This window comes from Pseudopipra pipra, chromosome 2 (genome assembly GCF_036250125.1).
Source record: "Pseudopipra pipra isolate bDixPip1 chromosome 2, bDixPip1.hap1, whole genome shotgun sequence".
Classification (NCBI taxonomy): Eukaryota; Metazoa; Chordata; class Aves; order Passeriformes; family Pipridae; genus Pseudopipra; species Pseudopipra pipra.
In genome coordinates, this window is record NC_087550.1 from 90,789,985 (window position 1) to 90,813,945 (window position 23,961).

At 38.1% G+C, this 23,961-nt stretch overlaps 1 protein-coding gene across 3 annotated transcripts in view; it reads left to right on the forward strand.

The window, feature by feature from the left end:
* NCK2 (NCK adaptor protein 2) overlaps positions 1-23,961 on the forward strand; it is an 84,003-nt gene that overhangs the window by 21,671 nt on the left and 38,371 nt on the right. For 2 of the 3 annotated variants that reach the window (XM_064646373.1, XM_064646371.1), the window contains one exon: positions 10,246-10,317. The exons of the other annotated variant lie outside the window; for it this stretch is intronic. The gene's annotated coding sequence lies outside the window, so the exon portion shown is untranslated. The remainder of the gene's footprint in view (positions 1-10,245; positions 10,318-23,961) is intronic. 3 annotated transcript variants of the gene reach the window in all.

A 23,961-nucleotide genomic window follows, 5' to 3' on the forward strand; every position in this document is an offset into this window, starting at 1 on the left:
ACAGCATATGTTTTTCTGGCTTTTGATTTTTAACAACAGATCATGTGTTTAAATGTCATCATGACATTTTGATTTCTAGCCTGAATGAGGAAGATGATTTAGTCAGGTCAGCTATTAAGAAAGAACTGTTCAGCAAGGCTTTTGCGTATCCTTCAAGGAGAGCTTTGACTGTGATGAGTGCTAACTACAAATGAGGGATTATTTATTTGTTTTCTTTGGGTTATCTATTCCCATAATGAAGGACAGACCTGGACATCTATAAACATCAGTTTTTGGGTAGTGGGATGAGATTTGTAAAGACTGTAATGAAGGTAGAGGGGCACGTTAATATATATCCATAAATGAAGTGCACTGAAGTGGTGAAGCATTCAGAGCTTCTGAAAGTTGTGCAAATTTACTTTGCAATATTTAGCAATGATAGTTTTTTACATCCAGATAGGATAGGAGCTTGTTTTTAAAAATACCATCATTTTTTCAGTATCCTTCAGATTAGTGGGGTTTTTGTTTTGATCTCCCCTCGCTGCTTTCCAGCCTGGTGTCACCCTGTGTCAAAGGATTCCTTACCCAGGAAATCTTTGGAAAACAACAAACAAAAGAAAACAGCACCTAACAAACAAGAATTCAACAACTGGGACACCATTTGAGTAAATGTTGAATTTGCTTGGTGGTTATTAGTAGGGTCTACATATGTTTTGAGCATTGAGACAGGAACACTTCTGTGCCACAGGCAGAAGGCACTGGTGTTTGAGAAGCATGAAATAGCAATGGCCAACCAGCTTCTTCAAGGGATGGTGGGAAGAAGAGGCATTTCCCAAGTCTTTCTGAAATGCCTGGCAGACAAAGAAAATTCAGAGCTACCTTTCTTGTAAATGAAATTTTATTAAGCTGTGATTGCTAGCTATGTCATACTGTAAAGGTGGTTGAAAAATGTGCCGATACTCATTTTGTTCAGTTTATTTTCCTACGGTAGGGATTTAAATGAGACCTAATAGAGTAATAATTGGATTTGCAGTGCCTGTGTGACATGAAGGAGGATTCATGGTACTGTGCTCAGTGTGTTCTAGAGAGTAAATGCAAAAATGAAGTCTCGTATAATAAAGAACTGGAAACAAATAGATTCCTTGTATATATCCTTAAACTTTAAAAAAGTGCAAAATTGTAGCTCAAGAATTTTTTTCTAGGCTTTGTCAAAATGTTTCTGACAGCCTCATTGACTGCATGAATCAGTTGGAAACTATTTTAAATAAACTATTATTTTCATTGTAAGTAAATACAGTAAAGTATATTAATAACAAGTTTGGTTAAAATTATTGTGTTTGATATTGAAAGTTATGCTTTAACAGCAGAAAAACACTGTGGGTTACTGATTTGAATTTGGTCCAAACTGATAATATCCAAAACTACTGCCTTGCAAAGGGGTCTCTGTGAATACCTCTAAAAAGGATTTTGAAATTAAGTGCCCTGAGCAGATGAAGATGTTAGCTGCTCTTCGTTGGCACTGATTTTGAATTAAGGATATCTTGAGTTCTGGAGTGCAACCCTGCATTTGTGTATTATCTGGGGGCTTTTAAGTTTCTTTTTGAATTAGCTGTACATTCTAGAACATACCACATTTTGACCAAAAAGAGTTCTTATTTTCAGACTTTTCTGAGTATCCTTTATGACTGTGATCAGGAAAAAAACCCAATCAAACAGGAACAGGAAACACTCACCTCTAACTATGTGAGTCTTGGTGAAAGAAGCACAAGCCTGGAGTAATCCTAAATATGGGCTAATTCATAATGAATGCTTGACATTCTCTTGAATTTTATATCATGTTGATAGCAGAAGCACTTATGATATATGTGAAGTGAGTTATATCCTCACTTTTGAAAGCATTCTCCATTCTGCAGACATATCAGGATTAGAAGCTTTGTCTAATCAGTCTGCTATTATTCATCATCATTCATTTATAATATATTTATATTTACTTAAAGGTTTACTCATAATAGAGATATGTTTCTAGGTAGAATGTATATACCAGTATATATTGCTCCAGTTACTTGGGATGTGCAGTTTTTATTTTAATTTCATAATATCTTTATTATTATTTAATTAAAATAATATCTATTTTAATTTCATATCTTGAGTAGTTTAATTTAAAAACCAGATAAACTTATGTTCATCTGTAGTTTCAAGAACAGTTATTTTAATATGCCTGGAAAGAAAGAAAAAAAAAATCCTTGTATTTTTTTCTTAGTTGAATTAAAAGACTGTTTCTGACCCCCTTCTACGTTGATCCTTGTCTGTTTTAAAACAACAAATAAACAGAATCCTATGGCACGGTTCAGCAAACTGAATTTGCCACATAATTAAGCACTAAGACAGACACTTGCAAGGTGAAAGGAAAATCAGCAGTTGAAACGGCTTAAGGAAAGCAGCAAAGTCAGTGACATATTGTACTCTTGAATTAAAAGCCCTGAATACCCTTTGTCAAAATGAGGGAGAATATTATTTTCTTTTATGTATATTTTAGATAAATTTATTTCCTGCTTCTGAGGAGTTGGCATGTTATACTACTGCTGTTAATGTTTTATTGGGAAAAAGAAGTTTTGAAACAAACAAAATGATAGTGGAGGATGTCGAAGTAAGCAGAAATATTTGTAATTACTTTGAGTCAATGTGTCTTTTTTCAAAGAAGTGAACCTAGAAGCTATTATCTTGGGGGGAAAATTTGGACAAGGTAATTGGCTTTGACCTTTTGCCAGATGTCTAACAGTTCTTTTTTTCCTCTCCCTTGTGTCCAGATAAATGTCATGCCTTTAGGTTTTTGGTCCCTTGTTCTGGTTTCAAGAGTGGAGCTGCTTATGTAGCTAATCTGCACTTAAAATTATTTCTACTTCTAACCCCAATAGGACTGTCTTTTGGAGTATTCAGACAGAATTGACATAATTGGATTTCTGCCCAGATACTGTACTTAGATAGCTTTGGAGATGTCATTAATTTGACAGCTGCCATAGGAAATCTTTGTTTTGACTACTGTTACAGGGCCTTCAATGTTTCTATTGCATTTTCATTTGTAATCTGGCACTGAATTGGCATGATTAAAATAAGTAGAATAAGGCACCATCAAATGGATATGAGACATGAAAGGAAGAAAATCACTGCTAAAAACCTCAGAAGGTAGGCTGTTGCCAAATTTTATTTGGGTATGATGAGATTTTGGAATACCTAGTTATCTTTCTAACAGCAGTAATAGCAGAGCCTGCAGCTAGAGCTGCTGTGTGCTGTGGTGGAACCAAAGATGTGTTAACGTTTCTCTTCTTGTTGTCAACCTAAAGCAAAATTTCTGGTGGTTCAGGCAAAAACTGCTTCAACTGCTTTTCTGATGGTTAACTTGGAATTAAAAATCAGGTGGTTTGGGGAACTGTGTTCTTGGGAAGTAGTGATCCTATCAACTCAGACATTTCTTCAGACTAAGGAAGAATGAATAATTTACCAGAACAGGAACTCTAATAAGGATTGCAGTCAGCCTTTAACTTTGAATTGCCAGTGGGCTAAGTCTGCCTTACCTGACTGTCTGTAGCCCCTGCTACAGTCCATTTTCTGTTACATCTCGCCCCAAAGCAAGTCTTCTCAAACTGTTTAACTGTGAGATTTATTTGCTTATTTTAAACTTAGTTGTCTTAGCTACGAGTGGTAACCAGCTGTCTCTCCCTAGTGTTTCTCTGATACTGAGTTAGTGTTACATCCTTCTGTGGCAGTTAATTCATTGGAGTATGTGGTTTTCACTTCTCCAAAAGGCATCTGTGAATGGCTTTTTGCAGTGGGGGTGTGCATTCTCAGTAATTTACATGTGCAGATTACTAGATTACTGTAAAGAGTATATTAAGATGCTTTCTGTTGTCATTTTTCACAGTTGTAAAATCCACAAGTATTAAATAAAAAGCTCAGACTTGAGTAAAGAGGTTTGGAAGAACTGGTATGATTCGGTGGATCATATATGTCTTTGCCATTAAAATGTTTTACATAAAGATGCAATAGGAAAAATAAATTTGGGAAGGAGCTGCTTGGGCTGATGAGTTGTTAACCACTGAGGTCATCCTCAAAGACTCTGAGCTGATTTTATATTTAATGGAAAAGACTGTTGTTGTGCAGTTTTTACAAACAAAACATTAAATTATCAATCAGAAAAAGGCTGAAGTTCAAATGGAACCAATTATTAGAATGTATGTACAAAATACTAGTTTATAAAATTCTGAAGAAAAGTAATTAGCTATAGATGCTAAGATGTTTCTAAAAATGAAATCTATAATTTGAATAATAAAGTATCCTATTAAGGAAACCAAAATAATTATCTCATGCTCAAACCATGGCCTGAGAAGCATGCTTAGTTAAGTATTACCTAAGGCTGAAGCCTAATCCTTACCTTTCCCTAGAGATACTTAGAGTTTATGAACAACCTTGGTACATATAGTTTGGTTTCTGCTTGTCTATTGGCAGTTATAATTGGTAATGCAGGTCTTTCAGGATACATTTGTAAGAGTTTTTGAGCTGGTTAGAGCTGTCCTAAGCATAAATCAGGACCTTTGTTGCTTCTCCTATGTGGGATTTAGGGATATTTATACATATACTTACATAGCCAGCTTCTAAACCCTTAAATAAAGAGAACAAGAAAGATTATGAGATCCATTTCCTTGCTGTAATGCAAAAGGAAAAATCAGGGAATTGGTATAAAACAGAGTTTGAATACTTCACCTTTCACACATGGTTCTTGAATAGGAATGCTTAAAAAAACTGGGGCTATCTTGGTGGTATGGTACCTTTGTTGTGAGCCTCTTTCAGCTAGCAGAGTGTGATTGGACACAGCTTGCACTTATTTTGGTGCTTAATTATCAGTCTGAACAACAGATACGTGTGGGTTTTTGGGTAGGGGGTGGGGGTTGTTTGATTTTGAGACTGCAGTATTACATGTCCTCTCAAAGAGTTTGTAGCCTTCCTGGGCAGGAAGCTTCCTGGCCTCCTATTCGTGATTTATCCACTCTGCTTTGTCGGTTTTTTCTTTTTCTCGTGCAGGGGTTGCCCTGGAAGTTTGCAGCTCGGCATAATCAAATATGAATTAGATCAATATCAACAAGTATCAAGATAGAAAATCCTGCTTAATCCAGGAATTAAAAAAATTGCATATTACAGTGAGTTTAGGTAGTAATTTGGTATCAGCATCAGCTGTTTTAATACCTTTTAATAGCTCAGACTTTTAGGGGAGAGCTGAAAGAATGTAAGAAGTATGTGATTCCTCTTAAAATAATGTGGATTTTTACAATATATGTTGTAGAATTCTTAGCAGATGCAGTCACTAACTGATGTAACCCTCCTCATTTCTTTCCAGTTTAAAAAGGTGCTGGTCATTCATGTATTTGGAGGATATACATATAAGGCATCTGGCACTGGTAGTGTTTATTTTAAATACTGATATTATTTAGACAACCAGCTACTTGTGTTTCATGAGTAGATCAGGAGTTGGTGGTTGTGCAAGCAGGTGTAAAAAATAGTCTTGTTTTTTGAAAACATCTTGTGTATACACCAGTCTGTAGAGAATATGCATTTGACTGCAGGAGTTAAATGAAAATATAGGTCAGCGTAGTCTCTTTGGTTGTATGTGATGAATGTGAGACAAGCATGTTTTCTCTGGCTGCATTTCTCTTCCTACCTGCCCCCCCCCCCCAAATAAAATAGTTATTTGAATGACCAATGATACGTGTCCAACTGCTTCCTCTTTGATACAAACAGCACAGCCGGGAGGTGTACTGCAGCTCTGGCATGGCAGATAGGAGCACAGAGAAGATGCACGTGTCAGAATTCTGAGACATGAATTTCTCAGGCTAAACTGTGCAGCCTCTGGTGATGGCTCCAAACCTGGACTGCTTAAAAAAGCCCATTTAAACACAGAAATTTGTCTTTGCTTGAAGGGCTAGTCTCATTTTTACAGCTGGCATACAAGTTCAAATATTTTCCAGTGTTTTAAGTATCTGGCAGTCTTTTCTGCATGCAAGGCAGTGAACCTCTTCTCGTGCCTCATTTCACTTGCTTCTTTGCTGTTAAAGAACCACAATCTTAAGAGGAGAAAAGCTTAGTTGTGTAGAGTACATAGCATAAAAGGATTTTAACTTGGTTGTTTCTTTTACGTGTATTATAATGCAGCATTGCAATTTGCTGCCTTTCTGAAACCTTAAATGTGATGTGAATCCAGTCCTCCTTTCTGTTTTCTCCATGTATTTCATACTGAGTCTGAAAGTGTAGTATTATTTTAATATTACCATTTTCTTAGCTTTAGAAGAAGGTAATAGTGAGTTTTGAGCGGACATATATGACAAAGAGGTTTAAAATACTGAGCATATAGTAGAGTCTTAAATAAGTGTGGTGGGTTTCTTTTCCCTTTAAGCAAATTCAGGCAAATTTGAGCTTTTGAGTACTTAGGCTGATCTGTTTGCTGCTCCATGAAACTGGATTGTGCTTGCCCAATTGTCTGCATAGTTAAAATATTTTGAACATAGCCTATTTTGATGTAACTTCGTTTGAAATATCTGCCTAATGGAGAAGTCTTAATGGAATGCTTTAATAGCCCAAAGTGGTTACCTGCAATTGCTCCAGTGTATTTCAGTCAATTACAAAGAAAGGCAATATTTAATGTTGGAGTGAAGCTAGATGGTGTAATGAACTGGCAGATTGCCAGCTTGATCTTCTCCACAGGAGAATTTGTATTAATGTGATGCTTTTCATTTGTTCTCCAGAAGGTCACCAGTAATACGTCAGTTGGAGTTAAAATTTCCACTCTATGTGGTACAGGTTTATGGTCAGATCATTCTTGTGTATTAGCATATTAAGTATCAAAGAGATTATTTTAGCTATTTCATGTCAGGAATAAATAGGAGGTGGTTGGGTATTGGGAAGAGAGCCTGAGAGAATTGTCATCGAAATAGGTGCTATAAGGTTGAATCTGGATTTTAACCATGGAGATAAAGAAAATGGGGCACATTAGAGCTATTAGTGAAAGGAGAGGCTGTTAATAACTGTGGGTGTTACTTGTAGCGCAATCATTACAAGGGCCCTAGTTTATTCTTTGAGGTTGTCATCTTTAAAGATTACACAGTGAAATATAAGGTGCTTAGATGTTATTGATATTTACCTTTTGGTGCTTGTTTTCAAGCCTCAAGGTCAAACTTTTATTTCTGGCTGTTGAAAAGGGCTTTTTACAGTGGGATTTGTATAGTTCTTGTGTTTGGAAGACCTTGGTCTAGAAAACAAATGAGTCATTGAGGATACTGTTAAGGTGTGGACAAATTTGTCTTTCTGCCTTGCATGTTTGTAATCATGTGTTCTGTTCCTTATCGTTGTCTTCTGTTCCTCTGCTGTGGGCCTCAAGTAAAGTGAGACTGTGAAGACTGTCATGAATGGTAAGGAACTGTGGCATTTTACATGCAGTAGGGCTGACATTACTGCAGTAGTATGTGTACTGAGTGAGATGTGACAAATGGGCATCATGCTAAAGGATACAGAATTGATGGGCCCTGGGGATGCCATGGGACATGACTGCCCAGCTCTGTGCCTCTGTTTGCTTTGCTGCCATTCAAAAAAAGTTGTTGATTTGATTTCCCAAGGTTTCTGATGGTGTGCCACTTTGTCTTTCGGGTGGACAGTGTTTGCCCCATAGGCTGCAAGGCTTTTGAAGGTGGTTGAAAATGATTATGTATTCTCCAAGTTTAACAGTTCGTCCCCCAGCAATCCCAATTTGCTATCAAATATTTCTGTCTGTAGTCCTGGCTGGTAGGACACAGCAGAAGAATCAGAAAACCCCATTTTTGGTGCAAACTCTGCCTGGCGGCAGGTAGTCCCAGACCCTAACAACTGTTTCCATTTATTGCTCTGTGAGAAGAAAGGTCCTGAACTTCTGTAACTGAAAGATTGTTTCAAGGAACATATTTTAAATATAAGTGAATATTTGAGGTCCAAGTTTCCATCCTGAATTTGAGTCACTTGGTAAGTCACAATGTTTTAGGTGAAGTTTTGGTCTGTTTTGATTAGTTTTTCAAGTATTGGTGATGAACATTATTGTTTTTGGCTCACTTTCAAACACACATTCAGTATGCAAGTGTGCATTTGTGAAGATGGAAGTAGTAATTGAGAGTGTGTTGGGTTTTTCTTTAAGGAACAAAACCAACCAAACAAAAAAAATTAGAGGCTTGGTATAGCTTTTCAGTAATAGATAGTACTGGGCTGTAGATAATTTGTGAGGTAGGAAAAAGAAAGCTAGTACTATTCAGAAGATTTTGTACCAAAAAATGAAGACTTTTATTTTCCTACTTTTCCCCATTAATATTAAAAAAGTCCTTGTATTATTGACAGGAGAAAAACACGTACTACAAAACATCCAGCCAGCAGGAAAATATATCTGCTCTGCCTCAGGGTTTTAGTGTTGCTTCATTTATTAAAGTATCTTTCCAAGTTACTTGATATCTGCCCTGTAATTTCAATAGAGCCGTTTTCAGTGAGAACACAGGTAAGGTCTATAATTGGTTAGGAAAACTGATATAGCAAAATGTGGTTGCCTGCAGTCTGTGTCTGCAGAAAGCTGAAAACACAGGTGAGGTGGCAGGTATTCCAGCCACCACCTGGCAGAGGAGAAGGGATTGGTCACCCTGCAGTCCTGTCTGCTTTCTGCTGTCACGGGCATATCTTCATTCAGGTGCTGAACTGGATCAGGAGGCTTTTCTGCTGGAATAACACTTCCTCATTATTTGCTACCCTCCCTCTTTTGTTGTTTGGGGTTTTTTTAATCTTGTGTGTTTTTCAGGAGGGCTGGAAATGTTTTGTCTCCCCTCGCAGGTGCTGGGGAGCAAGGGGTGAGCTGCCAGGAGCTGAGAGGCAGAGAGTCTTTCGTGCTTTACCCCCTAACAATATGTTTATGCTTAAATATCTGTCAATCTGGGGCTTTAATAGTTCTCTTACTCCACTTATTAGTGAGTGGAAGTCTCAATCTCCCTTTTAAACATCTGTGTAAGGTATTTATAATACCTTTGTTAATACTTTTTATTCTTCCCTTGCTTTGCTATGATGCATGGGATCATTGGATGAATTGCTCTTTTAAGTTTAATTTCTTCATAGGATGCTTTTGTAGAGTGACAACTGGTTGGAATCTGTTCAGAAAAGACTTTGAACAGAAATATTTGTGCATGAGTGCCCTCAGGTTGCGTAGGAGTTGTAACACATCCTCCTTTTGAGGTAGAGGCTGCAGCACAGGAAGTTGCTCAGAATTGTTTTCTTCTTTTTGAATTGGATCTTAATGGGTTTATGCTGCCTAATTTGTCAGACATCCTATGAAGTTAGAAGGGTCATTAAAAAGCAGAAAAAAAATGTTTAAATACTCTTAAGTCTCTTCTGAACAGTAACTTCTGTGGCTAGAAATACTTAACAGAACAATGGAGGCCAGGAGGGACCTCTGGAGGCTTGTACCGTCCAGCTCCTGGCAGAGCTGAGGCTGCAGCTGGGGCCATGTCCAGTAGAATTCGAGGCATGGGAAGAAGGCCCATCACTTCTCGGGGGGCATGTGGCTGTGCTTAGTGACCCTCATGGCTTCTTTACATCCAGCCAGAATTTCCCTCAACAAAGTTCTTAAACCCTACGAGCAGCTTCACCCCCTCTGTCAGAGCTCACTTTTGTTGGGTCGCTATCTCTTGTGCCAGGGGGCCCCAAGCCCCAAGGTGTGGTACTAATCCATCCAAATTACACATCCCAATGGGTGTGAGTGCCTCCTGGGTGGAAATACTCAGATGCCCCACAAAATTGCTGGCTGTGCTTTTGCTGGTGTACGTTCTTTCCACATGCAATGGCGTTTCCTTTCTCTTAGGAAATACAGACAAGTTAAACTGACTAATATGAAAGTGAAGATAATGGTGCTTTTTAAAATATAATCTTTCTAAACTAGGCTAAATTTTTAATTCCATTTCTTACTGATTTTTCTCAGTATTATGAAGGCTGACTTTGTAGATGGTTTGGATTGTTTGTAGTTAAAATGACCTTGTATTCACTGAGAGAAGTTAAATATGAAATGGAGTCTGTTTGTGCTAAACAGGTGAATCAAGTTCAAGCCATTCTGGCTGCTCTTTAGCATCTCATAGGAGATTTTGATAGCATGAAAACTAAATTACCTACTTGCAGGTCTTCTAAGTTTAGTGCTAGAACTAAAATACGTATTGTTTATTGTTTCAGACGGTGGTGTATATAACTTTGTCGGAGAGTTTTGCCTTTCACTGCCTGGATCCTTTTAACAGTGTGCCAAAGGTGAGTGATTCAAATTCAGTGGTTATTTTTGAAACTAAAGATAACAAGTGCACTGGATGTATTGCTTGGTTTCGGCTCCTATATGGCAGTGTAGTTGTGATATTTATTTTTTTTTTTTTGACTGCTGTGTGAATGATTAAATAGCAAGTCTTTTTCTGTCGGTGATCTGGGACAAGTCAGTTCTAGCTCTTACTTTCAGAAAAAAAACCAAGAAAAAATTATAGGCTCAGACTATTAATTAAGCACTAGATATTGTTTTGTGGCTCCTGCCTCCTGCTACCTACTGCTTTGTCTTGGGACATTTTCCCCTGAAGGCACAACATGGTGGTGTGGGAGGTATAGAGGACTAGCAGCCAGCCATAGTCTGTGGTGCAGCAGGCTTAATATTACTCTTTGATTGAATTCTAAAAACTAGGTAATAGCTTTAAGAGTGCTGAGAGTAAAGTATTGAGTATTGAAGGTATGGAGAGGAAAGAAGGTTTTTGTGTTTTCTCTGGGAGCAGAACAGAATTGCATTCAGTTTATAGACAGTATCTTAGGCAGGCACTGAAGACCTGACGTGGCCTATGGAAGCTGATGTTCCCATAGGATTCTTTTTGTGTTTAGTCTGGCTGTCTTCTTTCTGCTAATTTGTGTACCTTGCTGTAAATATCTAGTAACTGTAGTTGATCTCTGTGGCTTCACAGTGATTTACCAACAGAAACCTTTAACAAAATGAAACTCATTACAATTGTCCTGAAAAGTAAAAGCAAAATGGCAGAACACTGAATGAATAACCAGCATTGTAGTGGCTGCAGCATGGAGCAGAAAAGCCAGAATCTTAGCTTCATTCATTACTTTACCAGGTGGATTTATTATTTTTTACTCAAGTGCTCTGTTTATAGAATAAAAGTAATGTTACCTTCTCCAGAGGGAAGTTATGAAGTCCAATTATTGACATTTTGGAACCTTCAAATGAAAAGCAATATATGAAGACCTTGTGTGCCTTGATAGTTGTTGTGAGTTCTGTTAAACACTTGTTCAGTGAAGTGTTATGAGATATTGAAATTAGAATTAATTTTTCAATAAAGTACAGGTGAACTAGTTAGAATTAAAAATGCAATCCAGTCTTAAGTATAACATCTCTGTTTGGTTTTGCAAATGATTCGATTTCCTTCAAACTGAAAAGGAAATTCTGAAGTACTAGGGTAGAATCTGTGAGATAATGGGCTTTCGTGCTATATTTTCAACTTATCTGATATATATTTTTAAATGTACTAAAAAATTTTATAACCCTGGCCTTTCTAACTAATCAGAGTGTTAGTGTTTTTCTGTGATTCAGCATGTTTGTAGTTGTTAATTTTTGAGGGTTTTAAACCCAAGGAAAGCAATACTTCTTCTAAGTGTGTGATATTAGTTAGTTTTGGTAAGCTTTGATTCTGACAGTTATGAAGAGAATTAAAGGTATGTGCTGAGTAGATGTTTAGATTCCTTTCTCTTAAAAAAAATTGATCTTCTGTAATTATGCCAGTTATCCCAAGTGCCTAAAGTGTTGATTTTAAGCCTTTGAATGGAACTTTAGTATTACTTAAATACATTTACAAACATTTAATATAATAAATGAATTTATAGAATACTATCCATTATGTTATGCTAGTGGCATGACCTGTAATTGTGGACAGTAGGGAAGAACACTCTCAGCCCACTCCTACAGTTCCATAACAACAGGTATACACCCTAAATTAATTGATCTTACCTGAATTATGTAATTTTAGTACTTTCTGGTTTAGCTTTTTCTTTGCTCCATTTTTCTGTTTCTCTTTGTGATAATTGTAGTTCTTTGCTTGAAATACAGACATTTTTAATTTACTAATAATAGGAAAATTGATTGAGAATCAATTGTCTATTTTTTCCAGCTTTGATAGCTTCAGGTGCAACTCATGGCTGTAGGTATTGATAGTACATGTTACAGCCCACAAATGGCCTTTGCATTTGTGCTTTAACTGCAGTCCATGTGGATTCCTCCTCAGAGAACACTGTACAGCTTTCATCAATATGTGAAAATTCATTTCAGTTAAAATAAAACAATGACCATGTTTTCCTGATGCAAGTAGTTTTGTGGTATGATAGCCAGTATGGACTTTGGCTGTCTTGTCATCCAGAGTGTCCCTTTTTCTAAGCCGAAAATACTTTGCCTGCTGGAAAGAATCTAGCGTGTTTCTCATGAATATAGCTGAGTTAATGTGTGTAAAATAGTTACACTTGGGTACAAATTAGCTCACTCATATATATTAATGAACTGGGCATAAAACAGTTAGTGACCAACTTTGGTGTCTTAACCAATGTTCAGAGGAATGCCACTGACAGAAAAGGTTATTGAGCCCCTGTTTCTGTGGTTTCTAAATAGATATATCCAGGTGTTCCACCAGTTTCTATTAGAAGATTTAAATATGCACTGCACTTTTGAGGGACAACTGATGTGACTTAGAATATGGTCTTGAAAAACACTTAAAAATAGCTTATGCAGTTAAGCTACATCACAGGGAGGATGTTCCGATATGCTGAAAGTGTTTGTGACTTCAGTGAGTTACATAGAGTCATATGCTGGGGAAAGTTGGCTTGAGGCTTTTGGGATGTGGGGACCAGGAGCAGTCCTTGTGCCAGCACAGTGTAGTTCAATAGGTCTGTATTGGTGCAGGGGAGGGGTGGTGAACCCAAGTCCTCCTGAAGGAGGAGGCAGATTAGCAGCTGAGGCCGCTGAGTTATTCCAAGATGTGACTGCCCCATAAAGAAGCATTTGTCATCTGAATGCAGACACTTCAGAGAGGTCCCCTGTCTCTGGTTGCCATGCCTGTTTTGTAGCTCTTTAGGGCTGACTGCTTGAGCTGGTGCTTTGCAGCAGCGTGCACGCAGCTGGCATTGGTGTAGGTCACTTAAATCAGTTGAAGGCCATTTGATAATAGCTGGAAGGCAGTTCTTCTGGTGTGTAGGCTTTGAGGGAACTTTAAATGATTCATTGTTCATGTTAAAATTGTTATGTCATAGAAACACGGCTAAAAATGTAAATGTGTGTGTTTTCTATAGTGTTCTTAACATTCCATATGAATGTAACGTTCCATATGAATGTAACATTCCATATTCAAATGGTACGTATTGCATCAAATGTATTATGATGTTAAAAACAATTGGGCTTGTAATGTATGGGAAGAGACTGGACATGCAGTTCGTCTTGTTCAGTATCTGGTGAATGGTTTCGTGTGTGTTACCTAGTGGGACACTGGCTAACTGCTGAAATTGGTGAATTTTACAGAACAAGGTTAGTGTGGAATATTTCTTGTGGAATTCTGTTTCTAATAACTTGGTTAATTAATCTTGGATTACAATTGCTGTTTGCACTGTAGTAACAAAGCTCCAATTGTACTAAGCAGAGAGGACTGAGAAAATGAGCTTGTTCTGTTGTTTATTTTTTATGCCAGCAGCAACATGAAGCATAGAATAACATGCATATAGATACAAGCCTTTTACAGTCTATTTTTCTTTCCCTGATTTTAGGTTTCAGAGTCTCATTTGAAGATATCACAAGTTCCTTAACAGTCTTGTGGATTTAATCTCTGCTTTCCTTTGTGCTATCTCTTCACACCCTTTTGTTTCAGGGATCACCTGCAGCTCTCATCCCTCCTTATTTCGGAGGCTGTTGTCTGTGTCAGCTGCTCTTAGTTGTTCCACATAATAGAGCTTCTATGAAGCTTTTTTGCTACCTGCTCCATCACACTCTTTTATCCCCTCCTTCTTTCTTTTAAATGATCCTTCTGCTTTTTGATTCAGCAGCTGTATGCATAATGCTTCCAGCAGGTCCCCTGCTACTGTCATTGCTACTCACACTGGGTTTTTTCCTCACTAGTTTGAGTCCTTGCATTTTTTTAGCACGTCTTTGTCTTGTGACAGCTTGTTTCACGTCTTCCTACTAACAATTTAAAATTTACCTCTAGCCTGACTTTTTTTTTTTCTAATGTGCAATACTGGAGTTTTAGCAGACGTGTTCCTATGCACAAGTTAGGTATCTGTCTCTTATGCAAGTAGGTACAGCAGGTGATATCAGAGAGATCATTTCTCATCATGGGGGATCATCATTGGGGGATCTAGATTTTCCCAAAAGGCTGATTTTGAATTCTCTATCTTGCACCAAAATCTGTAGCTCTTAGCACATACCCTGATAAGCTCAGTTGTCTCATACCATTAATTCTCAAGTTATCACATACCAGCCCCAAAAATGCTGTTGAATGAGGGTTAGACATCTCTTCATATTTGATCTCTGAATTTGTTTTTCAAGATTAAACAGTCAGAGTATTAGTTTTCCTTTCTTAGTTCTCCCTGAAGATTACTGAATGGTATTTTCTGCCAGCCCTGGATTTGCATAGGATCTGGAAATGTCTGTCCCATTATTGCTAGAGAGAGTACTGGTTCATTTCAATGAAGACCTGGATGCTTGGTAAGCTAAAGCATTTATCTCAAAACAAAAGGGTGTGACATCTTGAGTTTACTTGAATGTTTTGACTAGAACTACAAACCGTGTGTGTGTGTGTGTGTGTGTGTGTGTGTGTGTGTGTGTGTGTGTTTATAAAACTGGTTTTGAAAGTAGCTCTCATAAGCAAGGCTTTGACAGTTGTGCTCCTTAGAAATTGAATTTACTGTCAAAGGGATAATGGAAACTTGCATTCTCAACTGCTGACTTGCACTTCAGGCACTCTTTAGGTGCATGGCTGCTGTAACACACTTTCTGATTGCAGTAAATTACTGAGACTTCCTGAAGTCTTGGCCTGTGAGCTGTAGGCCCTCTTCTGTGTAACATCATTTTGTGGCCAAAATGGGGGTGTCCCCATTGAGTGAGGAGAAGCTGCTGCTTTGTATTCTTAAGGAAAAAAGGTTGCAGCAGAGAGATCAGAAGCCTGCTGGTTGTTGTGACCTGCTCCCTGCCTGTGGTTTAGCAGAAGTAGAGGAAAATGACAGCTCAAAGGTCAGACTAAGGATTCTGGCCTGTAGGTGTTTTTTAGACATCTCCACATCCTGAGTCAGTGCCCTGAGTAATCCTGCAGAATTCTTAAAAATAAGAGAAACAAAAACTGAGGGCAGAATTTGATGCAATGACATAGTGCTGCTTACCTTTATGGACTATGGCTTGGTTTCAAGGTTGAGTTTCTTGAACCTAAATGTATTTATTACACACTAGAGGAGCAGGAACAAGGCATCAAATAACACTTCAGACCAAGACCTGTTCCTCAGAGCTTAATGTTCAACAAGAAGCTTAAGAACAAGAACAAATAAAATAAAAATGCTTGGTATTAGTCACTTGAAGCATTCAGAGGTTCTGTGGTGCAGGAAAGGAGAAGGGATCTCTCTTCTGTAAGTTCTCCCTGAGGTCCAGGGAGGGAGCGGATGCATATATCTTCCTTCTTCTCACTATTCTCTTTATTTTTTGTTTCTCTGTTTTCTATTTTATTCTGTATTACGTTGAGGTGATTTGGGAATTTTTATCTTCTACTTCTGATGAGTTAACGGATTGTAACTTGCTGCTCCTTTAATACGTTGCTCCATGGCTCCAAATATTTGTGTATGACTTTCTTTAGAAAGCCTTTTTCATTGAGGCCTGATGCAGAATTGATAACACTGTTGACCTCTTTGAGTAAGGTCTGAGATAAGGAAGAAATTGTCTAATTCTGTTGTAATATCACTTAGAACAGGGTTGTAGTGTGTTGCTCTTGAATATTGACTACAAGTAAGACAAGAAACTGTGAAATGTTTTGTATGGCTCTCAGCTAAACTGGCGTGTGGGACTGATGGCATAGTCATTTTTACTGAAAATCATTAGCAATATAAAATTTATAATTTTTCTTAATCTAGAAGGAATGAGAACTCTGTGGCTAAACTTCCACATTTCAGACCTGTGGTTTTGAATCTGATTTTCCTTTATTTGATTTTTGTTCTAGTCCAGTCTCTCTCCATGTCTGGAAATTATTTGGCTGCTTTTATTTCCCCTTCACATTTGTTGATCCATTTTATTGTTATCTGGTGGGAGTAAGGAAGAAAATGTGTCTGTAAGCATGTGAGGGCACAACTTCTCATCAGTGTTAAGAGTACATAACATTTCTGGATGAAAGGGAATGTGATGTAGCAGCCAAAGCCAGATGTTTAATTTTGAACCAATTTACTGCTGGGGAGATTTTATTCAGAAAAAGTAAACTGTGGAGGAATGTCTGACATAAGATAAAAATAGTAAAAGTTTTAAAGGAGTTTGAAAATACTCAGTTTTGTTCGAGCACTGGAGGTCAGAGTAGGAATAAAGGAAGATGAGAGTCCAGTGTCACTAGGCTATGTTGGTCCCTGTTGAATGTATATTTTGCTCTTAGAAATTGAGACTTTTCTAATTGCTTACTCTTGGTTTTGGGTAACTGTTTCTATGAAAAAAGTCAGATATTCCTACAGTAAAAGTTTAGTTTCAGAAGCTTATCCTTTTGAGCGGCAGTTCTGGTGCAGTGGAAAATCGTGTTGAGATAATAGCAGTGGAACAACTTTTTAGATTGTCTGTGTAAGCTGTCTTAGAGCAGCTGGCACCTGAACGTAAGGGTTCAGAATAAGGAGCATCTTCCTAACATGCTTACAGCAGCCTGTGTTCTCTGGAGGATGCCTGGCAGTAGGGTTTCAGAAAATCCTCTTTCATCCTTTCCCCTCTTTTGGTGAATGGTGTTTCTCTCTTGGCTTTGTGTCTCTCCCCATCGACTGAGGAATTAACAATAGCTAGCTGCTGTAATTGTGTGGCAGAGCATTCACAAGTACAATTTTTTGGAAGAGGACCTCATTCGAACTGGAGGAAGATATGTAAGAAATGATTTGATTGAAATAAATGAATGCTGCCAACATTCCAGACCAAAAATGTTGTCTTGATTTTAAATTTAAAGCATTTTTGAAAAGTTATAGGACAAGTCATTTCGAAACTTGTTTTATTTGGGAAAATGTGGGGGGTAGTGTTTCCTCTGCACTTGTGTTTTGGGAGCAGTAAGAGAGGATTCCTGTCTTGACTCTGAAGTGCTGTTAGATAGAATAGATAACTCTAGGGGAAGACTGGGATTGCTATTTCTTGCCTAAGCTTGTACTGTCTTGGTTGTATAGCTTTAGCACACAGACAGTGTGATGGACAAGAGACTTATGAAGCTACAGCATTCACTCGCATTTCATATGAGATCAAACAATGTTTCTTTATTTAAATTGTGCTTTTTCTTGATACATATCCTATCAGGAAATTAAAAGCTTAGCTTTTGTATAACTATCTCGTAGTGCAGCCTTCTTCAGGAACATGTACAGATTTATACAGGAATAAATGTAATGGTATTAGCTGTTTCTTAATGAAATCTAACCTTGTATCTCTCAAGCTGCCTCTTTGTTTACATACATAAACACAGAATCAAGAATGATATCTTATGTCTAGTGATTATTTTTAGCTGTACTATTCAAAAACCCTGCTTCTAGAAAGCAGCTTTTTGCTTCAGAAGCTCTCCAAGATATGAGCAAAATATGTGTTCATTAACCCCAAATTCAGGTAAAAATCTGTGAAACTTTGCCTTGAGATTTAAATTATCTTGAGAAGCATCTTAATTTTTTTTTTTCACTGCTACAATGCAGCTTTTTATATTGGATAAAAATTCTGGTCTGGGTGACCTGCTAATAAAAAATCCAAAAGTCTAAGAATTTATTCAATATTTGAAATTACATTAAACTGGAAAGCTCACAGGAGGAGAGTCTGAACAGGGCCTTTAAATTACTTAGTGCTCTGTAAGCTAAAAAGTTTAAAATTGTTTTAATAAATGTATTTTTCACATTTTCCTACTGTTATGAGGTAGATTGAATGGGGTTTTTTGAAAAGCAATTGATAAATTGCTTAAGACTATAAAGTGAACATTGTCTAGAAATGGACAATGTACTCTTTTTTTCTTTTTTTTTTTCCTTAAGCAACTTTGGAAATAAATGGGTTTTTGAACTGAACAAACATCTCTTCCTCTTTCTAGTTAAAAAGTGAATGTATGATTTTTCCATTGGGGAACAGAAGGTCAGGAGTTCAGTTTTATTTTCAGCATTTTATAGACAGTTTAAAGTGAAATCCCTTGAAAAGTAGGTAGCGGTGTTTCAAGGGATTAGCAGTAAAACTTAGCAATCCACAGTGATTCTGAGCTTTGTCCTTCTGTGCAGGATCAAGGTTAAACTTCTTATGTCGGAGGACTGTTCTTTGTTTATACAATACGTAAGTGTACTAACACTTCCAGTGAAGTATAACTCCTGCAGACCACTGAATGTTTGAGCTATGGGAAAAGAAGGAGCAATGGAAGCAAATCATTCAAACACTTTATTATTTGGAATCTTGAAAGAAAGTCAAGGATGTCTCCTTTACAAAATCTCATGGTGTTCATCATGTCCTGAGTGGCTGGCTGCTTTAATTTTGAGGAGAGAAGGAAAATTTATTGATAATGAGGATGAAAGTGCATAAACAGAGGTACATTTAAATTGTTCTTTCACAGAGTGTGTTTCACCAATCTGTCATATAGATAATATTACCTAAGTGTCCTCTCAGAAGAGTCTGGTTTTTTTCCTAACATCGTGTGCTTGACTCCCTCCTACCCCATTTTTGTAAGGGACTGTGGAAAGGTTGTTAGGTGTGAAATGGTTTGTAATTTTGTCTTGTGTAGGCACCTAAGATGTATTTTATTCTTCCTGGACTTTCCCTTCTCTTTTATCTTGTTTGTTTTTGTTTTCATGTGTTTCTGAATAGAGAGGTAAACTTAAATGCTGTCTGCCAGGAGGAATGGAGAGAGAGCCATCCAGAACACCACCAGCAAACGTTACGTTTATTTGTGCCTCTGACTTAGAAAACAAACTGCAAAGATGTGACCATTAATCACAGCTGCTGTTTTAGAGGCAAGATGAGATCTCTTTTCCAAAAGCCTCCTTTAGTGCAGATGAGTTGTGTATTAGCTATGTGGTTTTTTTCTGAAACTGCTTTTAAAAGAACTCAGGAAAAGGTGAGCTGATGCTCTTTTCTTACCCTCTTGCTGTATCTAAATGTGAGGCAGTTTGGGATTCTATTGGCTTGTTGCCACCTTCCTGTTTGTCTCACGTTGTTTGCAACCGAAGGGTCTGAAGATGTCCTCACTGCACTGTCTGGCTTTCCCCACTCCTGTCCCGTTCCCCATCACTCTTGATGGCAGTGCCTTCAAAATAAAGCAAGAAAAGTCTTTTTGCTCTAATAGCGGAAAAAAATCACCTCAGGTTGAGTCACCCATGGTAGCTGCATCTGCGTAGGCTGCTGATGGAGGCAGAACCAAAACTTCCAGCCACTGCCAGCACCTGCCTGAGCCCTGCCTGCTGCTGGGGATTGCAGCAACAGCTGCAGGGAAAGGAGGCTGAGGGCAGATGGCATGAGCACGTGGGGGCTAAAGGCTGGAGGGAGGGGTTGCTAGGAAGGGATGTTAGCTGATTCTCTGCTGTTGGAGTTGTTTATATTCAGACTTTTATTGTTTTTTCTCATCTTTCAACAAATTAAAACCAGCAAAATGATAGTTCATGTTCCTTGCGTTTTCTGGTAAGAAGGCCATGAAAAGGTGCAATTTTGTATAGCCTTCAAGATATGGGGAAATACTTTCTACCAAAAATACTGTCTGGATGGGGTAAAGTAGGAATAAAATCATCTAACTACAAAAATCCTTTTTCTTAGTGATTTTTTTGCTTGATCTCTAGCAGGTTTCCAGTACTGTCTGTTAATCTTTGTCCTGTTTTCTGAATGACATAAAAATACAAATTTCTTAAAAACAACATCCCCCCACAACACACTGCCCCTCAAACAAGCTGAAATATATTTGTTTGGGGTTTTTGATCCCTTAAGGTTCTCATCCCATGTTTATGGAAAGAGTTGAGCTAGGTTTTTCTTATAAGCCCTTTGCCCTTGGACTGTGACCATACTCAGTCTCCACTCAGTAGTTAGAGACCTGTTAGAGTGTTTTCTCTGTAACTTTTATTACTATTATTATCTATCTTTTAAGCATAGATAAGTTATAAGGCTCATAGTTAGTACTGTGAAACTTTAACATTAGTTGCTATAATACCAGCTTGTTCCTGTAAAAATACCAGCCTTTTGTCCTTTGAAATAGAATTTTAAATTTAAATCATCTGTGAGATGCTAAAAACGAACACTGCCTACTTTATATAATAGGCATGCTGTTCCAAAAAGGCTATAGAAATATCCTTTTCAAGTAAAACATCAAAAGATTTTTAAAAACTTAGCTTCCTGAAACAGCAGAATGCTTATCACATAAATAGAAAAGATAGTACTTCATATTATGTGTCTTAAAGACTTTCACATTCATTAAGCATTTGTATCTTGAACTGCCCCAGATGAGGAAATTTTGTGGCATAGCAGTATTAGTAATGAAATTTTAAAAAATATGGAATTGGGAGACTTAACTTGTGCGAAAGTCACAACATGAAACAAAAGTGAATAACATATAAAATTAGGGTGGTATTGCAAGATTAATAGAAGCCCAGAACTCAGAATTGTGTTCTACTGATGCTGCAGCAGCCTACCTTGTAACATCCTGGATGGCTTTCTCTTTCTACCACTAAAGTTAGCAGGCCAAAGTATCTTTTACTTTTCATAGAATCATAAAATATTAAGGGTTGGAAGAGACCTTTAAAGATCATGTAGTCCAACCCCCCTGCAGTGAGCAGTAACAACTTCAAATAGATCAGGTTGCTCAGAGCCCTATCTAGTCTGACCTTGCGTGTTTTCAGGAATGGGGCATCTACCACCTCTCTGGGCAACATGTTCCAGTGTTTCACCACACCCATGGTAAAAAATTTCTTCCTTATATCTAGTCTAAATCTACCCTCTTATTTTAAAGTCATCACCCCTTGTCCTGTTCCAATAGGCCCTGCTGAAAAGTCTGTCCCCACCTTTATGGGGGCCCCCTTTATGTACTGGAAGGTGCTATAAGGTCTTATCTTCTCCAGGCTAAACAACCCCAAGTCTCTCAGCCTGTCTTCATAGAAGAGGTGCTCCAGCCCACTGATCATCTTTGTGGCTCTCATTTGGACCACTCCAATGGGTCCATGTCTTTCCTGTGCTGAGGGCTCCAGAGCTGGATGCAGTACTCCAGGTGGGGTCTCACCAGAGCAGAGTAGAGGAGCAGAATTACCTTCTTTGACCTTCTGGCCACACTGCTTTTGGTACAGCCCAGGATGCAGTTGGCTTTCTGGACTGCAACTGGACATTGCTGGGTCATCCAGCCTTTCATCTAGCAGTACTCCACAGTCCTTTTCCACAGGGCTACTCTCAATTACTTCATCCTCCAGCCTGTACCAATACCAGGGGTTGCTCTGACCCAGCTGCAGCACCTTGTACTTGGCCCTGTTGAACCTCATGAGGTGCCCATGGGCCCACTTCTCAAGCTTGTCCAGGTCCCTCTGGATGACATCCCATCCTTCAGTTGTGTTGACTGTACCACACAGTTTGGTGTTGTCTGCAGACTTGCTGAGGATGCCTTCAATCCCACTGTCTATATCACTGATGAAGACATTGAGCAGTACTGGTCCCAGTATTTTAAGAGATCACTTGAAGCAGTTCATGCTTCATTTGGGCAGACTGATTTGTGTGATAGGATTCATGAAAACATTGGGTGGGCAGTTTTTTTACATTCTTATATAAACACACAAAGATTTAATTTTGTTGAATGATAAAATACTGTACTGACTCCTTCATGGGAACGATGTATTTTTGGGTGTTTCTAATATGTATTCTCCTTTTTCTTTGTGTCTTTTTAAAAGACTTCTAAGCCACTTAAAAGATAACAAACAAGCCTAACTTCTGTGCTGTATTGGAGCTATGCAGAAATTCGTTAACACTAAACTAATCTTGAGGTTTCCTGTTTGTAGTTCTTCTGCAATGCAAGATGCAAGGTACTGGCACGTAGCTGCAGATGTATTAGAGATTGGGATATCAGATACCTTGTGGGGCCAAGAGAGGCAAACATTGCTTAGCAGCTGTCAAAGACATCCGGCTGCAGAAACAAACCTCAAACCTAGCAGCATTGTGCCTGTGAACAGTGTCAGGCCACACAGAGGGGAAGGGGGTCTGAGGTGTGTGGGGTCAGGCAGCAAGGTCAAGTTACAAGTACAACTCTAAATTATCGGTTAATTAAGACTGATCCTTCACTTTTTTTGAAGGTGTACAGCCTGCTTATGTTTTTAACATGAAGTATCATGTAAAAACCTTGCACTTGCAGTGCCCACAGAAGTGGACCGTGGCAAGGCTGTCCAGCCTGGGTGCACGAACCGTAACACCTCTGGTGTGATTAGTGTTTCCACCAGGCTGCATCGCCCTCACTGTTTCATCTATAATTATGCCTTTCTGTTTTGATTTTCTTTTCCCCCCCTAAGTGACTGGAAAGGAAACCAAGTACTTTTTGCACCTAAGAAGAAATGTCCTGTGTGGTGTCAGAAAGGCTCATGGTACCTGCTGAGCCTGCCTTTGAAGTCACTCCTGCACTGCAGCTGGGGCTATCCCTCAGTTGGTTGTTACCTGTCCAGCTTTGATAGATGGGTAGGCTTAAACCAAAAATAAGTGAAAAATGTGCAATCTAATTTGTTCATGCCTCTCTTACTTAAAACCCTTTTAATAAATTGCACATCCGTAATCTTCTGGTATGCTGTGTAGGGTTTTGGAGGGGTCCTTTGTATCTTTATTTTTCTTTGAGGTTAGAGTTTGTCTGACTACTTAGTGGTGTTATCAAGGATGGTCCAATTTATGCTTTCAAATTAGTGGTGCAACTGTAACTCTCCAGAACAACTTCATTGCTCCACGTTTTCCTCAGAGTGGATGCAAAAATTGTGGTAGCTTTGTGGATGGTTTTGATATCTTGGGGTGTATTTGAACATTGAAAGTGTTTAACTTTTCTTATTACTTTTATATGCTAGTTAATGGCAGAGAAGAAAATGGTTGTCATTGTAAAATAATCCAATAGTGTAGAAATAAGTATTAAACATTTTTTCTCCTACATCAACCTAATATTCTAATTGCAGTCAACCTAATGTTCTATCTAATTCTCTACATATTCTTTTGGTAATAATTAATTTATTCCAATGCAATTTAATACCTTTTTTGTAGTTCTTGGTGAACTGAACTACACTTCTTTTGGTTCTTTCACTTTGCATTTCCTGCCTTGAGCTTGTTGCTATCAGTTTTTCCTTTTCAAAGAATGGACCAGGGAGAGGGGACACAGAAAACCTCTAGAGCTTTTTGCCTCACTTTTTGAGGTTATTCTTTTAACCATATAATACTTCTTTTGTAAATGCTAAATTGTCGGAGTAGGCTGGAAATTGTAGTAAAATGTTTCTCCTTCACAAAGGATTCATTTACTTACATCTTTGCTCACATTTATTTTTTACAGCTTCCACTCATCTTTGCTTTCAGCATTGGAAAAACTGACCCTTCTAAAGTACCGACAGCAGCATCTATTGATTGTGACTGTGTCTTCAGTTTGCACATCAAAGTAAACTAGATAATAATTACTTGCACTTACTCAGCTATCACTTTTAGTTCTCTAGTCAATGCATCCTAATGAGACCTAA